The sequence below is a fragment of the Toxorhynchites rutilus genome, chromosome 1 (genome assembly GCF_029784135.1).
Source record: "Toxorhynchites rutilus septentrionalis strain SRP chromosome 1, ASM2978413v1, whole genome shotgun sequence".
NCBI classification, from domain to species: Eukaryota; Metazoa; Arthropoda; class Insecta; order Diptera; family Culicidae; genus Toxorhynchites; species Toxorhynchites rutilus.
Window position 1 is genome coordinate 46,866,520 of NC_073744.1, and position 18,173 is coordinate 46,884,692.

Here is an 18,173-nt window from a genome sequence, read left to right on the forward strand (position 1 = left end):
AAATTTGCAAGTACCGACCATTCGCCGTGGAGCTCAACGAACTGTGAGGGCTAAGCAAGGTCCCAAAAATTGTTCCTGTCGTTCTCTCTGGAATTGGAATTGTCCCGAAAACACTTCTGGGAGCGCTGAAGGTGTTGAACATCGAGAGGGAATTGGCCGGCATTCAAAAGTCGGTCATCCTTAGTACCTACGCGATTGTCCGACAATTCCTCGATTAGAACTAAAAAGCACTAGCATGAAGATACGTGCATTCCACAGAGCCTATTCCCCTTTTGGCATTCAGAACCCCGACTGCAGGTGAATATTCTGGCTAGGTTCGCCTAGTTATAAAGTGAGATAAGTCTGCGGAAAAAAAATAAATTGTACATTTTTTTGTTATAGATTTGGCACCATAAACATCAATCACAATTTCAGCGGCCTGGCTTGCATTTTCGCCTTTAACAAAGAAAAAGTGTAAAATTTATTCCAGAAAGTTAAACATAAGCGACCCTTGTCATCGGATTTTCCTAATAAAATCGTCGGCCTGAAAAGGTTGATTGCATGTTCCCAGCCTATCTTACTGTGCTTTGGTGAACTACGTCCATAACTGCAGCTTATTCGCATCCGAATGAGAGAGGAAGTTACACATTAACCTCGAAAAAAAATCTGTTCAGTGTTCCTACTTCCGTATCGTATTTTTTGACTTCTCCATGTAACTGTCAGCCTGTGGTTAGTGTACAGTAGGGTGGCAATGATTGTATGGAAAAAAATTCATCATCGAATTTCAAAAACCGACCATGTACAATTTTTATATCGGCTCAAAAAAAAAACCTGTGCAAAGTTTCAGCACAATTGGATATGATTTAGAGGTGCCTCAAACCACTCAAAGTTTTGATTTTTTGATCCTCGAAAATCTTGCAAGGGGAAAGTAAAGGAAATTTGGAAAATCGAAATTTTTTTTCGATGCCAAATAACTTAAAAATGCATGAAACGTCGAGATCCGGTGTCATCTTGAAAAAAAAAGTTTGGCCGAAAATCGACCTTTTGGGACTTAGTTGGAGTAGCAATGAAGGTATGGAAAACAAAAAATTATCGAATTTAAACAACCGACCATGTGGTGGCAGCGAAAATGGTCATGTTAAATTTCAAGAGCCGACCATGTACATTTTGTTTATTGGCCCAAAAAAATGATCTGTGCCAATCTTCACAAGGCACTCATAGTTTTGATTTTTTGGACATTCAGTCCCAAAAAGTCGATTTTCGACCAAAATTTTTTTTTCGAGATAACACCAGATCTCGACGGTTCATGCATTTTTAAGTCATTTGGCATCGAAAAAAAAATCGATTATCCAAATTTCCTTTATTACCCCCTTTTCGCTTTGAGGCACCCCTAATTCATATCCGATTGAGCTGAAACTTTGCACAGGTAATTTTTTTTTCTGGCAAATAAACAAAATGTACATGGTCGGCTCATGAAATTTGACATGAACATTTTCGCTGCCACCCTAGTGTACAGTGTTCGATTATAATCATATTTCATTATAGCGAGATTCGGATTTCACATCGGTTTCTTCGTATGCGTTTTTTATTTTATTTTCTCCGCCAGCAGAAACCAAATTTTCACACACAATTCACACTTGTATTGGGGATACAACATACGGAAAGCTTTTATTGCTCTGGCCAGAGTTAATAATAGATACAATAAACCCAACAATCTTTAATTATGCTCTTGACAGGTTTCTATGAACAGCCCATTTGAGCCAGTTTGGTGACTGTTTTGCGTATCAAAAAATGAGTGTTTACAAATTCCACATAGCTAATGATAACATGGAAATACCCGTTAGGGGTTTGAGCCGTCCACTAGGGCAGTGGAGTGGTTGTTCCTAAGAAACTCAGCAATGGACTATTTTGATGTTTTTTTATGATCAAACTTATTGTGGGTAGGAACGTATGACTAATCTGATCATTCATTGTTGTTTATTTGTTTTAGAAATTATTTTGTTCATTCTGCTATTTTCTGTACCTTCAATGAAATGGGAAAAGGAAGTGAACAATGAACTCTCGATATATGATAGTCGAAGTGATATCTTAGTCATTTTATGGTTCAGGTATTCGATACCGGATCATTGGTAATAATATCAAAATAATATCTCAACGAAGTGTGCTAAGTATGGTGCGGTTTATTCGAAGAAAAGTTCAAAACCACATTGGAATAACCAGTTAATAACATTTGTTTTGACTCTTCGACTTTTCTATTTTAAAAAATAGAGCTTAAAATTCATGGAGCTGATTTTATGATACTGGGTTCACTAGAGCCACTAGAAACTAAGTGCAATGTTCTGTTCATAAATGTTCTAATCTAATGTTATGTCAACATAATCATTCATCATTATTTTCTTGAATATACTCGATCGTTATCGTTTAATTTACTGCGGAAATTGCAGAGGCAATTACCGAAAGTGAGGTAATCTGTCATAAGTTCAAAAGCGAATAGAAGCGCGACTGCGGTCGGTGTGAAAACGAAATTGAAGGAAATTACTTGAGTCGTTAAATATTCCCAGTCAAGATTATCGGACAAGTGAATTCATTCCTAACTAATGACCCGTTTTGGTACTAAATTATATTTACGAATGAAAAAACCGGTGAAGTGTTTTGCCTCTTTGTACTGAGTAATGCACACACATACCTGAGTCGCGTGTGTTTATGTTCCACAGGTTGATGATGATATGGCTTTGGATTCAATTGCGAACAAATCGTGCTGTGTCATAAGCTAGAACGTACAAATGAGCGACGTCGACAGAAGGCATCTGCAACCCCAAACATGCGACCGAACGTACGGAACAATATTGCATGGTTGTCGTGCGACGTATTTCCTAAGTTTTTCCAACATCTATAATACCTTATGTTCATTTAGCTGTATTTTTCATCCTTACAAAGGAGGAAATTGTGTTGATTTTCTGAATATCCCAAATGGTTACCACAAAATACGGTGCGCTTCCTCGTATTTCGCTTTCACATGTTATGTTAGAACAATCACAACGGAGCGTCATTTCCGATCATAAAAACGTCTAATTTATGGGCGGTAAAAGTATATGCAGTTAGAACCGACTGCTGGAAGTTGCGCAATATGCCGGTCTGTAGTGGTTGTGAAGAAAGTGCAAAGTTGTATTGCTTCTGATTGTATGCAAATTTTCAAGAACGAACTGGAAACCTTCAAATCTTGCTTGTATATTCGATGAAGCTTTCACAAAATATGAACATGATCATTGTTTCTGATTATCCCTTATAAGCAACAGTTGAGCGTTTTTTGTATAATAATTAGTTTTTTTTTCTATACTCGTAATAACAATTATTCGTTTTTCGTGTTTTTTCCAGATCCATTGTAGACATAAAACCTGTAAACTTTGGTGAGTACTTGTTTTTAGAAACTATTATTTCGTATATATCTTCTGTATTGTATTGTGTTTATTTTTTATATTTTGAGCTCTTGAGATTATGTCTTTTCTCTTTTGAAAATATCGACAAGCAGAAACTTCGATGTCCCAATCAAGACGGGTCTATGGTACTAGGTGAGGCCGTTTCGTCATTAAGTTGGTTAGGGGATCGGTATATGAAAACAGTACGGAAGAAAGCAGAAGGGGAATTATTTCCTTTGAAGCGTGAAAGAGACAGACTGATCACGAGCGAGCTTGGGCACAAGCGTATTGTGTTTTGTTTACAAACAAAACACAGTAGACTTCCAAGATGGCTGAAGAGTGGTTTTAGCAAGTTGGCCCACCTTAGGATATACTTCTACGCGCCTCGGTCCCAATGATAAGAAAACACTTGAAGAGACACACACAAATACAATAGAAAAGTAGAAGAGAAAACAGATAGGTCAGCCATACTCAAGCTGTGGCCCACCGGGCTCTTTTGATTGGCCTGCTTGGCCCGATACTATTTTGTATGTGTAACAATCACGAACACTTAAGAAATTATTTAGAAAACATGAGGTGAGAATAATGGAGTTTGACACGTTACACATTACTACACATTACGCATTTACACATTAGTTAGCTGTCTTGATAGTAGATTAAATACCTATTTATTATATTTAATCAGATAATTGGGGCTAATACTGTCTGTTAGATTCCAGAACATTCATATTAATATGTAGTCAATGTGAACTTGGATCTAAGGCGTTGTATTATAGGTGGACCGCAATGTCAAAATTGCTGTTTGGCCATTGCTCGTGAAAAAACAAATTTGTTTACAAAACAAGTCGTATCTTTTGGTGACAAATGCATTCGTTGGCAAAATAGCTGCTCGCGCTTTATTGCCGAATCATAACAGTGCAGAAGGATGTTTGAGTATATCTTTTCGCCTTTCTTTCCAAGCAAAATGTACTTCTGTTTGGCTCCCATCGGCGGGGAAAAGAGTACTATCAGCTTACGGCGATGGTGACAAACAAAAACGCTGATTGTGGCTCCACTGATTTCGCTCAGGGAGGAGAAGAATGCTGTGCATATACCGGGAAGGAGATCCGGAAAGGGCTTGTAACGGTAATTGGCTAGAGCAAAAGGAGGTTGTGCACTATATTCCACGAATATATATTTGCTTATTTTTTCCTTCGATTATTTTCCTTAACGAGTTGACATTGAAATCATATCCACACACCCAAACAAAAAGTAAATAATTCTGAAAGTTACGTCTCGCTACTCATCTCACGTCATGTCCTGAAAGTGTCAAGAACGAAACACCCATAGTTCAGCATCTTGCTTGGATCGTTGTTCAGTTACCATGACGATCCAGCACTTGTTATTTAATTTTCATTTTCATTCCTTGGACGTCGTTTGCTGTGAAATGACGTGGATTTGTTAGCGTTTAAATAAATTATGAATTAGTGTATAATAAATCGAAGAATTTTGTTAACCTTGGAACTGGCGTCGTGTACTGTTCAAGTTGAAGCCCAAGATTACGCCCGTGGACCATCCCGTATACAACACTGTCAACATTAGTGAATAAAAATGAAAATATTGATACGAAAATATGAATACGAAATCATTACCTATTTTTTGACTACGTTTTTCAGTAATGGTACCAAATCGGGTAACGTTTTTTTTTAAAAATAATTTTACCGTTAACAATTTTAGTTCAGAACGGATTTTGATGGTTTGCATTCCAATTGAATCGGAAATTCTCTAGAATTTTTGGTGAGATATACATTACGGTTCCAAATCCCATAACATATTTCAATTGAAGAAAATTGGAAGAATACATTACAGAATACAGAATACAAAATTTACCTATCGTGTTCCCGTGGCCGAGTATGTATCAGCGAGGTGCAATATTTGAATATCACTGCTAATCAGACGAGCGTAAATCGGTCGTTCGAAATGCAAATGCAGCATTCGTTCTACGGGCAATGTGGATAGAGAAAATATTGCAATCTTATCTCTCTCGTATTCTATTCATTGGGTGCAAACAAACCATCCGCGATTTCAAATAACGGTATTCATAGCTCATCAGTCATCAGGCAGCGATGCTTTTGAAATGACCTTTCTCAAGGCCGAATATTCAGTTCAGTTTTCCTAATTGATATTTTTCAAGACTATAGGTGAATGATCTGATGAAATTGAAAGCCTCTATAATTAAAAACATCATCATTATCATTCTAGTCCACTCGCTCCAGCTATCAGACTGCGTTTTTCTCTCAATGCTGATGTCACACACTGTGAGCTTGTATTTTTGCATCACATCATATTTGAATCTGTACTGGGGTGTAAGCTGTAAATTTCTCTAAATTTTCGAGCGATAATACCTCTTTGTACAAAGTGGTATGTCAATTGTGCGATTTTTTTTGTGCGGTGTATGAAAAGAAGCATATTTGACGAAGTTATCGTCCATTTAGTTTCTTTCGATGGTTTATATGCATTTTAGGGCAAAAAAAACATATTTGCGTCTCAATTATCCACTTCTGAAATCATTTTCCTCATCAAATGTTCTGAGTTTTTCTATATTGGTTTCTATATTGGTTTCATGGTTCATGGCATGGTTTCTAACAGCAACACGTTTCGACATGCAACTAAAAGCACAAAACAGCTACGCGCAACCGAAAAGGCAAAGTGTTCCATCACAAAGCAGGGAAACAAAAGGAAATTGAACGGTGAATGGCGTGGATTTGAGTTATTTTCTTGGGGGAAACTTTTTTTATGCGGTCCCTATTTACCGCACAAAAAAAGTTTTTTTTTCAAAATGAGTACCGAACACGATTTTTTAATGCTGCTGGTGAAGCTTTGCACGATTTTTTTTAAGCGACAGTTTTTGTGCGGTCCCTATCCCCCGAACAAAAAAAAGTTTGCCTGTACCTGCTTGAAAGTCCATCTTAGTCAAAATTCATAAATATTGTGCTCGCATTGGCCGCCAACCTCAGTTTCTATTTTGCTACTGTGTTGAACATTTTTCTCCCACGAAATGCATCTCCAAAATAAGCAAGAAACAAGCATAGTGTAGAGCAGAGTCAAAGCAAAAGAGAAATATTAAAAAGGAGTTACAAGCCAACATTTGTTTCAATAGCTCAAAGCTGCTTCGAAACCAAACTATCGAAATCACAAAAATCTGTAAATATGAGTACCTGCTTGAAAGTCCATCTTAGTCAAAATTTATCGATGCATGTCGTTGGCTGAGAAAGTTCTCTAAATATTGTGCTCGCTTTGGCCGCCAACCACAGTTTCTATTTTGCTACTGTTGAACATTTTTCCCCCACGAAATGCATCTTCAAAATATGCAAGAAACAAGCATAGTGTAGAGCAGAATAAAAGCAAAAGAGAAATATTAAAAAGGAGTTAATCTGTACCAGAGGGGTTAAAAATATTTCTCATCTGTACTTTTTCGTCCAAATGGTACAATGGTACAGATTCCATCGAGAATATTCGTTGTAGAAATTTAGCGTGAAACAATAGTCATTTATTTACTACAAATACTACATTTTCATTTGCAAGGTTGTGGAGGACAAATATGACCCATTCCATGAGGTTATGCACCAGAGAATCAAATTTCAAATCTAGTTTTAGGAGGAAATTGAATTGAATTCACTATTTTTATGTTTCTTGAGATATCCCTGCACTCGCTTAACCAAACTTCAATGTCTATATACCATTAAATAACTTGGTTCTTGGTTTTTAATACTTGTTTGAAGAGTCATGGGTAGTTCTAGGTTTTATTTTGTAATTCATGAGAAACAAGCATTTGAAAAACAGGTATTTTGAAGCATTGTCATGTCACGAAAACAGATCACATTTTTTATTAGAGATGAATCAGCCTTTGGATAAAAATCTCTTTAATAAAGAAAGAAATAAAATATTTTTTTTCAGTTTATGAACTTAAGTTCAAACATTTTTATTCAACCCACAAAATTTGGTTATGATCGGTCCACAAATAGAGGAGTATCAACTGTCTCAAGAAGTTACTGTCACATCACGAGACGTATGACGTGACAACATTTTGTCTCACTAGGATCACTTTTTTTACGTTTTCATGTATAAATCACATAAAATTTAACGATGTTAGAGTAAAATCGAAAAAAAATCCTACAATAATCATCAGTTGGAGAATATTGACTTGTTGTCAGTCAAATACTTTTGTGAAGTAACAACACCTGACTTTTTGCTGTTCCGGACTGCTGAACATTAATGATTAATTGAATTCATTTCAGTTCCGTTTCAAAACATACAAATGAACTTTCCTCTATGTTTTGTCAACAATAGATGAACGTAGACTTCAGAATATAGAATATAATCTTGTTTCGGTATCCGGTGTGATGATAACAGTATTGAATATGAAAAAAAATGCGGAAAACCCATACGAAGTGGGTGTTGGGTACAGGTGTCTTACCAGCGGATGTCGAAGTTGTATTCGGATGTTATTTATGAATAGAGGATGGCGACTTCCGGTTCGTTTAAAACGGATCTAAAAGACCGGAAACGGCACGAGATCCCACATTTCATTTTCCATGCAGGTCTAAAATTCTCTGTGTTTGAAGCAATGAAAACGCAAAATGACGATAAAACGCTAGAATGATGTGAGCCTCGAACGAGTTACCATAATAACAAATTCTCAGCGTTGTGACACATTTCATTTGTCACGTCACAAAATGCATGCCGATTCTTGCAAAGTTCTTGCGAGTTTTTGGAAAAACTGAATATAACAGGAATCCACGTTCATTTTCTGGTGACAAATCATAGAACGAAGTTTATTTGTATGCTTTGAAAAGGAACTGAAAATACAACATTAATGTTCAATAGTCGCAAACTGCAAAAAGACAGGTGTTGTCACGTCACAGAATTATTGGGCTGCCAACAAGCGAATTCAACTGTAAAATATTCTCCAACTGTAGATTATTGTAGGCAAATTTTCTAAATTTTACTTTGACATCGTTTACTATTTGGAAATCGTGTGATTTATACATGAGTACGAGAATAAACCCTGTTTTCAGTGAGTATATATTTCTTGGCACAGAGAATTCCTACATTAATCACTATTTGTGCTTCGAACAGATTTATATGATTTGATCAATAGAACTGAAAATTCTGTAAAATTTGTTAGAAATGATATACATCGCGATTACCTATTCCGCAAACAATTTTGATTATCAATCATTGAGGGTATTCCAATTTTTCCACAAACTTGTTCTGTTCATAGTATGAAGTCGTTTTATTATGAGATGATAAGGCACTTTGGTTTTCAAGTGATTTCGTATTCTCGCATCACACGCACACATGTTGTTTTGGGGCGTTGCCAAGATTGAAGTTAGTTATCATAGTTTTGTGTTTTGTTTTTTTTTAGAAATGTGGAGTAATGCCGGTTGTGGAACAAATATATAATCTCCTGTAACCAAGTGTGTGCATATGCAAAAAAAAACTGCCACGATGGCTGTTTTGACTGTAATACAAAAAAGAAGAAGTTTATGAAGAAGCATGTTTAGTGCAATGCGCGCGTTGATGTAACGAAACAAGTTGCAACCAGAGATGCCGACCTTCCTGATTTTTCAGGATTTCCCAGTCAATTTATCCTGTTTTTTCTGAAATGATCCTAATTTTTCCTGATTTTTGTACTCTTTACATTATTCGTAATAAATATACTGGTTTCCATGTCAAAGTTTTCTGTCATGATAGTTCTCCGGTTCAAACTTGTATAAATCTAACATTAACCCTCTACAGCCCAAGCCCGCCTTCAGACGGGCTTCGCGGATTCTCTTTTCATATTATTCAGACATTATTTTCAATGTTCACCCCCACTAGAACGTCTTTAGAAAATTTTAATCTATCACACATACACATTCTTTTTATGCTGGCAGCTTTTTGCTAGGAGTATTTTAAGTCGAAAGTCTGAAATTCGAGATAAAAGTGGAGTAGGTTTTTTTAGATCAATAAAAAACTTGGGCGGTAGAGGGTTAAGTTAAATTCTCTAGACGCAGAGCTGTATTTTTTTTTTACCTCTTCCCTCAGTTGTTTCGTGGCTTTCCAAAACAGTGCTAGAAAATTTCAAATTTCAAATTGTCTGACGAATTTATGAAATTACAACGAGATTGAGATTGAAGAACAATATTGCCTTATTGAAGACAATGTGTATGTAGATGTATTCCCAGAGTTATTTTTTTTTTATTTAAATCGTTTATTTTTACAGGTTAAGTTACATAAGTTTAAAGGTGCCGAACTCCTTACTGTATTGTTACTAGTATATATACATTTTTTCTTAATTTTGTAGAATTGTAATGTAGAAAACCGATTACTCGCGGTCGACTCGAGTTTAAAAGTGTGACATATTTTCTTCAGGAAAAGGAGGTGATATGAGGATATGTTGACAATGTTCACACTTACACTCTCAATCACACTCATCACACTCAATTCTTAAACCTATCTTATATCTAATATGTATTTACATTTCATCTTATTCTTAAGAAGGGATCCGATCTCTCACAAAGGAAAAGGAGAGAATAAGAATATAAGGGCAATCACACACCAAGATCGATAGCTTGAAGGAAAACATATATTTGGGACATGTAATCAAGGTCTAACCGAGCCAACACGTCTCTCACCGGCACCATGGGCTGCCTTCCTCGGGTTCGAAGGGTGTCGGGATTCGATCTGGCGAAATATAAACGATCAAAAGGTTAGGTGAAACACTAGCATTTCCGCTTATGCTTATGCTTTTTAATTCTTTTACATATTCGGTCTTCGCCCGAAGAAAGATATACTCTGTTTCTGGTGGGATTTGGAATGGATTCTGTATTATGAGCTACTACCAAGCTTCATGAAAGCGTGAAAGATGGCGAAAGATTGTGAAACAGCACTATGGATATAAAATTAAATTATAATGCTTTGATTGAAAATTATGTTTGTGTTTTCCCAAAAATCTACATTAACTTTTCGGACAACCCATTATGAGCTATCCTGATTTTTATTTTCATTCTTCCTGATTTTTAAAAATTTTAGCTGGCAACCCTGGTTGCAACAGTAGCCAGCTTGTGTGTTGTTTCTCGAGGGTAAGAATGAATCAATCATCTTCAGCTGTTTCTACAAAACTCTGCTACGCTCGCTAAATGTCGATCAGCCCTTGCTATAGGATCGTATTCCAAGTTTCGAACTAAGTGGGTAATCAGTGGGACACAAGTTTGCGTGCGAGAGACCGCCGCTTCCGAAGGCGGGTCGGCGGTCGACTCGGATCGCGTCGTCTTGGGCCGCCTCGATTCCTTATCTTCGTTAAATGGGGACTTCGCCCCCATTACAATGACCTCAGAACAAATTTGGAAAAAAGAAAACGAAAAAAAAAAATTTATTGGGCTGTCAAAAAAGTCCTGCGGTATTTCCGCGAGGTGTCGCTGTAAGCGCGTAGTTCTAGTTGTATTCGTTGTATCGAGTCATACTATAGCTTGTTGGAAAGGTATTTTTGCTATAATATAGTCCTATAATATATATATCGCGCTATAATATAGTCCTTGACAGTGTTTTGTTTGGTTAAGTCGTTCGTGAGTTATAGTGTCGCAAATATGGAGCAAAATAAAGGGAAAATCCGACATATTTTACAGTACTACTATGACAAAGGCAAAAATGCATCTCAAGCTGCCAATAAAATTTGTGCAGTTTATGGACCCGATACAGTTTCCATTTCCACCGCACAACGATGGTTTCAACGTTTTCGTTCTGGTGTAGAGGTCGTCGAAGATGCGCCACGCTCCGGAAGGCCTGTCGTCGAAAATTGCGACAAAATCGCTGAATTAGCCGAGAAAGACCGGCATAGTAGCAGCCGTAGCATCGGCCAAGAGCTGGGGATAAGTCATCAAACCGTTATTAACCATTTGAAGAAGCTTGGATTCACAAAGAAGCTCGATGTATGGGTACCACACACGTTGACGCAAAAAAACATCTTTGACCGTATCGACGCATGTGAATCGCTGCTGAATCGCAACAAAATCGACCCGTTTCTGAAGCGGATGGTGACTTGCGATGAAAAGTGGGTCACTTACGACAACCTGAAGCACAAACGGTCGTGGTAGAAGCCCGCTGAAGCGGCTCAGACGGTGGCCAAGCCCTCATTAACGGCCAGGAAGGTTCTGCTGTGTGTTTGGTGGGATTATCAAGGAATAATCTATTATGAGCTGCTTCCCTATGGCCAAACGCTCAATTCGGACCTGTACTTTCAACAACTGGACCGCTTGAAGGTAGCACTCATGAAGAAGAGGCCATCTTTGATAAACAGAGGCCGCATTGTCTTCCATAAAGACAACGCCAGGCCACACACTTCTTTGGTAACGCGCCAGAAGCTCCGGGAGCTCGGATGTGAGGTTTTGTGCATCCGCCGTATAGTCCGGACCTTGCACCAAGTGACTACCACCTGTTTTTGTCCATGGCGAACGAGCTAGGTAGTCAGAAGTTAGCCACAAAAGAGGCCTGTGAAAATTGGCTATCGGAGTTTTTTGCCAATAAGGAAGCGAGCTTCTATAACAGGGGTATTATGAAGTTGGCATCTCGTTGGGAACAAGTCATCGAACAAAACGGCACATATTTGACTTAAAACAGATGATTGTAAATAATTTTATGAACAAATGAAAATTCAAAAAAAATACCGCAGGACTTTTTTGACAGCCTAATATAATATAAATTAAGCTTTATTTCTGTGATGTAGCCTATCTGCGACATTACCCTTTTATGTGCAATTGTTTCTGTTGCAGTTGTCTCCTGGGGCTTTTTTTTGCCGGTCACTGCAAACAGGTATCAGGAATTCATTTCGCATGGAGCCGTGATCCTACTGAGGCTACTTTTGATACAACAAGTAACCTGTGATATTTACGAAGATTTACATGCTTTTCATCGAAGAAACATGATAGGAAAATCCAATCAGTCAACTTCCTTCCGGCATCCACCGGATTGGTGTGGCCTGTCGTTCAGTGTTGCCTATGAGTCATCATGCAACAGAACGTGTGTGTCAAATCACACAAGTTAGATTGTAGCTATGACACCATCCATTAGCTTGCATTTTACAGGTGTGTATCAAATATACAAAACAGCTGAATAAATAAATCAAGCTGTAGTTCACATAGATAAAGATAATAAAATTTTGTAAACACAGCTCTTAATTGGTGTTACAAGCGACGCACTGAGGATAATCAGTTACCGTGTAAAAACAGGCTCCACTGTCACGTGATTAACGACCGACGATGCATGTGACCACAAGTGTAGACAAGTAAACATATTCATTTCCAGCTTGAACTGGATATCCGAACAACTCTGTCTGCGGAACACATGTGAAATGCAGCGTCATTGATTGAACGTCGACCGGTTCTCTACCAGATTGTGAGACATCCTCTTTGTTGTTGTCGTCCGTTTACCAATCTCTCCCAAAACTGGTTATGTGGGGGCGGCGCCGATCATGACGATCCCCAGTGCGTGTGATGGAGCTACCCTCGGGTGGTCACGTGAGTTGTGCCACCTTGTTATTCAACGTTCTGAAGTTGATGCGCAGACAGGGCAGCAAAGCAAAGCTTCAATCCGGTTGAATCAACGATATACTGCACCGTCGGTGGCCCTGTTCCATGTGAATCACATGATTGCAATTGAAGACCATAAAGGATATCTTCTAACCGAAGGGTCGGACCGGAAATTTCCGGAAGAGTTTTGAGATGTTATGTCTTCTTTCTCCTCATGACATGAAATATTGTCATGTACCCGTTTTAAGATTTGCTTTTGGTCTGCGCGGAAATGATTACCATATAGCGTCCTGCGAGCTGGGTTCAAGGCTCACACGAGCGCATTCCGACTGTGCATCTTAATAAAAACACGATCGATTGCCGACGGGTGATACGGACTATGTCTTTTTTTAGTGTTTTCACCTGATTTGCATAACATTTCCGATTGCATGTGGAATTCGCTCCGCTCCGATCCAAGAATAGTGTTCTCTAATCCGTTATAGAGCGACGATCGTGATAAGCTTATGTTTATGATCTAATAAAAATTAGTAGAATGCTAGTGTCCCCCCGGTTGACCATACGAGTGCCAATCATGTGAGCGAGTGACGACGCCTGGAATGTTGATTATGCCGCGATCGCGTTGTTCGATCGGATGACAACGGTCAAGATCATATTGTCCGTGTATAGACAGGAGCTGAATAGTAGATTCACCTTTTTTGTACCGTCTGACCTTTGATGTAACGGTTGTACCGGTTCACAGTAGAAAAAGCGCTTCGCTTGGAATAAAATTATGTTTACAGTGCGTGATCAATCGCTAGACAACGGTTCACTGGAAGAGTTTCCCGGAAGCATCTGTTATCAAGCGGATACCATAATTTAAATCCAAAGCATGATGCGATCTACCTTGATAGCAATACTTAACAAAAAAAAACAAAAAACAAAAAAAAGTTAACATGAGCTGTGTATTCCAAAGTTTCGAGGATGCACTTCATTGCAACGTAATTGTTGCGTATTCATTTTCTTACACTGTTAGTAAATCAGTCAATCATTGACTGTCAGCTATGAAGGCGTCCAATTTCAACAGAGTTGTCATCATGAGACGCACATCAAGTTTCAGTGTTGACTGATGTTAATGTTTTTATTTACCATTGGTGTATGATGTATTTGCCACTGACAGTAATTGCATTATGCATTATGAGTAGAGATCAATCAACCGAACAATCATATCTGCCCAATTAGTAGGGCTACCCTATAACGAAGATAAGAACACGGATCTCTGAAATTTCTAGTGTGATGTTATCTATAACACGTTCCTCGAACAATCAGTATGAACAGAAGTAAACCTATAATGCAATAATCTAATCTAATTATACTCCACCTAATTATATCTCGAACGATGAGAGGTCAAGTTCAGATTCACAGAGCTAATTAAGAGACAACAATGTGGTGGCTACGGTTGTTGTTATTGATATTGGTCTAGTGAGTCGAAACTACGTAGATGAGCATTTTTCTCATGGATATATTTTTCGGGAAAAAATAATTACTATATGCATTGTGTTATGCATGAAGAATTCTCTAAATTAAAACAAAAAAAAAGTTTTAGTTTCCCAAACAACATATAGATTTTTGTACGGACATTATTCCATGAGATATTGATAATTCATGACAAAAATTTCATTCAATCTAAAATATTTCTGTAGCAAAAATGTTCAAAAAGGAAATTATTAATTAAACGATTAGGCCAATTGGATTTTTTTATTGACTTGGTAGGAAAAATGATTCATACCAGAATGATCCTTAGCAACCTCCTTAGCAAAGGAAATCGGGGTTTTCGAAAAAAAAATTGGATGCCAAATAAAAAAATATATGCCAAATGTCTGTGTCATCTCGAAATTTTTTTTTTGTCAAAAACCGGCACTCTGGGACTTTTTTTCGGAATACGAAACGAAACGTATAGTTTTCGGTGCCAATAAAAATAGTTATCTCAATTTTTCAAAAACGTAAAACACCAAAAATCGAGGTTTCCAAAAAAAGAAAATTGATGCCAAATTTCTTAAAATTACATTACTCGTCGTTACAAATATCTCGAAATTTTTTTTTGTCGAAAAAAATTTTTTTTTGCGCTTGCTCGTTTTTCCGCCTGATGATGACTTCATTCGTGTTAAATAGCGTATATGTTTGAAATAAAGAGAAATTTAAAACATCTCTGAAGGACTTGTACGCTCAAACACATTATCTTGCACGAATCTGTTCACGTTTTTTTACTTGCTGAATTCTTCATTTTGTACTTTTTGTACTTTTTTCTTTTTATCTTGCGCATGCTCATCGCGTTGTTGAGTTTTTAAAATGTACAGCAATAATATTTTCTACTAAAATATCAATCTTATAGTCTCATAGTCTTATAATATATTCTTATAATAGGGTGGCTCACACAAATTATGCAGCATCTTGAAATTTTAAAATGAGAAATTGTGTTATTTAATTCTAGGTTTACGGATGTTTCTTATATACCTATCCCTACTAACACGAGTCAATTTGACGCGTGGACGAATACATACAACAATACTTGGTATACTATAAATAAAAAATGAAAATATGTATAATTGAGGTTCATAAAAACATAATAATTGATACTGATTCGAAAAATATTCTAGTATTTCAGTTTTCAATACTCGAACTAAGCAACTGAAATTTTGTAAACCTGTTCGCACCCTGACTTCAATTGATAATCTGTGTTTCGTTCTTTCTATTGTTGCTTCTCGGCAACAGTTGTTTATTGCTTGTTTCATTTGAGATAACGGATCGAAGTATTGTCGGTGTATTCCTAGTTATTATTATGGTGGTGTTTGCATGTTTACGCAAATTTTTTTCTACATTACGATTGCGTCAAATTGACGCATATCCGTAGAGATAGGTATACCACATAGATAATTTAAATACGTTAACGCTTTTAAATAAAATAAACATAAATATATATTTACCTCAATCGATGCATAAAAGTCATTATATAAGAGGTGGTATAAAAATGCAGACGATTTTTGTAATTTTCCTCATAAAATTCGAAATGCGTCAAAATGGCGCGTCCCGTAAACCTAGTGTTAATAGGGGTTAGACCTCGTCGTCCCCCGAAATCAATTTTCGTTTATGTCGAGATATTTGGAAAAAAACATTTCTAAATTGTTGTTTTTTTTAATTTTTTTCAGATTTATATATATATTTTTCTTTTTTTTTTCATATAAAATAGAAGTCATGTAGAAAATTTAAAAAATGAGTCCAAGATGGTAAAACTATTTTTGACGAACTTTGTGGAACATAGATTTTTTATGAATTTTCGAAACTTCGCCGTCGTTTTTATTTTAATTTTAGAAAAAAAAATTGAAAAAGACAATAAATTATAAATGTTTTTTTCAAATATCTCGAGAATGGCTGCATTTGGAAGGAGATTGATATAGAGCTTTTTTGTTTTAAATCACATCAGGATACAATAATATGTGGCTGAAAATGATTCTTAACATACAAAAACTCCAAGTTTCAGAAATTAAAAAAAAATCGATGTTCCACAAAGTTGGTCAAAAATAGTTTTACCATCTTGGAATCATTTTTTAAATTTTCTACATCACTTCTATTTTATATGAAAAAATAAAAATACATATTTTAGATATTGCAAATTAATTTTTTTTGTAAATAATAGACACTATTTCGGTACGACTCATTATTTTTGAGATATAAATTATCAAAGATTTCTCTTTCTAAAATCGATACGCGACCATTAGCGCGTAGGATCACTGAACCTGATATTGACATCAATTACAGTCGGAAGGTTGTTTTTTAGAACTGGTGCCAAAATCAAGAATCGGCTTCGACTAAATGACAGATGTATGGCATGATTAGATTTTATGGGATCATTAGCTGTGTTCTGGGCTGTATCGTTTTGGCCTTTTTATGATAATGATTTTTCAATTAATTTATTTAATAACACGACTGCCTGGAGGTACAAGATGAATGCATTATGATGAGGGACAAAACAAAATGCTTTTGATGTTTGAATAGAACTATGCGATTTGTATTCCCTGTTTAAAGAAAAGACGACATGCATATAGATTAAGCAGATAAATCGAAAAAAAAACTTTAAATTTTTCAAAGATTGATTTTTTGGTACCGATTTAATCAGTGAATCGATCCCTACGCTGTTTGGAAAATCGATTCGATAAGATCGATCTTTTTATAACAGTACCCATTTTAGGCGTAAGAGCATTCCTATTCTATCGAGACACATGTTGCCTTTTCCGGCGTAAGGATATTCCTATTGTTCGAATGTTCACAGTTGGACCATACACTGCGGACTGTTGATATGAGGCTTCCATTGTTGTGTTGTGTTATAGTACCAATTACCGATGTAGCAGACCGTAATGTGAGCAGTAAGGGACTGGGTTTGCCGTCACGTTATGATTATTGCATAGACGTAGTAGCTAGAATAACACGCAAAGATGGTCAGTTGAGGGCCCTGAGTTATGAGCTCATGATCGTTCGCTTAGTAGCGGACGCGCAACCAATTAGGCTACGAACACCCCTTTGTTGCAGCCAATGGCCAGTCGAGTTGGCATGAAAATCGTCATATATTCTATGTCCCATATAAACAGTGTTTTTTATAGTAAATATTTATAAAATATACAAAATCATGTAAAACACATGTTTTTACATCAAAAATGAGCATTTTTTGGAAGAATTATCTGTCTGTTTTGCACTAATTCACAAAAATTTTCAAAATTATTTAGTGATACTGTTAGAGTGTTAGTGTGTTTTTAAGACGCAGAGTAGCCTCGAGTGGAATTTAGATTGTCTGGTTAAGGGAGTATTCTAGTGTAGAGGCACGAATTTTGAATTTTGCTTGTTTATTCGAGCTTCGAAAAAATGAAACATATTTATCTTTTTTAACAATAAAACAAAAATTAAACGGAAAAAAAATATATTCATAATTATATTAGTTACAAGCTGATCAAGTAAGCGGGTTCAAAAAAAAATTGTCCCATGGTGTACATGATTCCAAGCTCTTCTGGTTACCTGAAACAAAAAAATTAAACAGGTTCTGAATCAGTAAAGATGCCGCTATCACATGGACATCGGACAAGTCAAAAACACACTTTTTGATAGAATGACGGCCGTTTGAAGAAAAAAAGCTGTTTTAAATTTTTTTACGGCTCCTGATTTAAAAAAATATAGTGCCTAACCTTCAGAAATATGAAGAAAAATT

General features: G+C 36.6%; 1 protein-coding gene across 3 annotated transcripts in view; it reads left to right on the forward strand.

Annotated features, from left to right (window-relative positions):
• Positions 1–18,173, forward strand: part of LOC129763209 (sodium-independent sulfate anion transporter) — a 119,810-nt gene that overhangs the window by 33,780 nt on the left and 67,857 nt on the right. For all 3 annotated transcript variants that reach the window (XM_055762089.1, XM_055762088.1, XM_055762090.1), the window contains exon 2: positions 3,355–3,386. The gene's annotated coding sequence lies outside the window, so the exon portion shown is untranslated. The remainder of the gene's footprint in view (positions 1–3,354; positions 3,387–18,173) is intronic.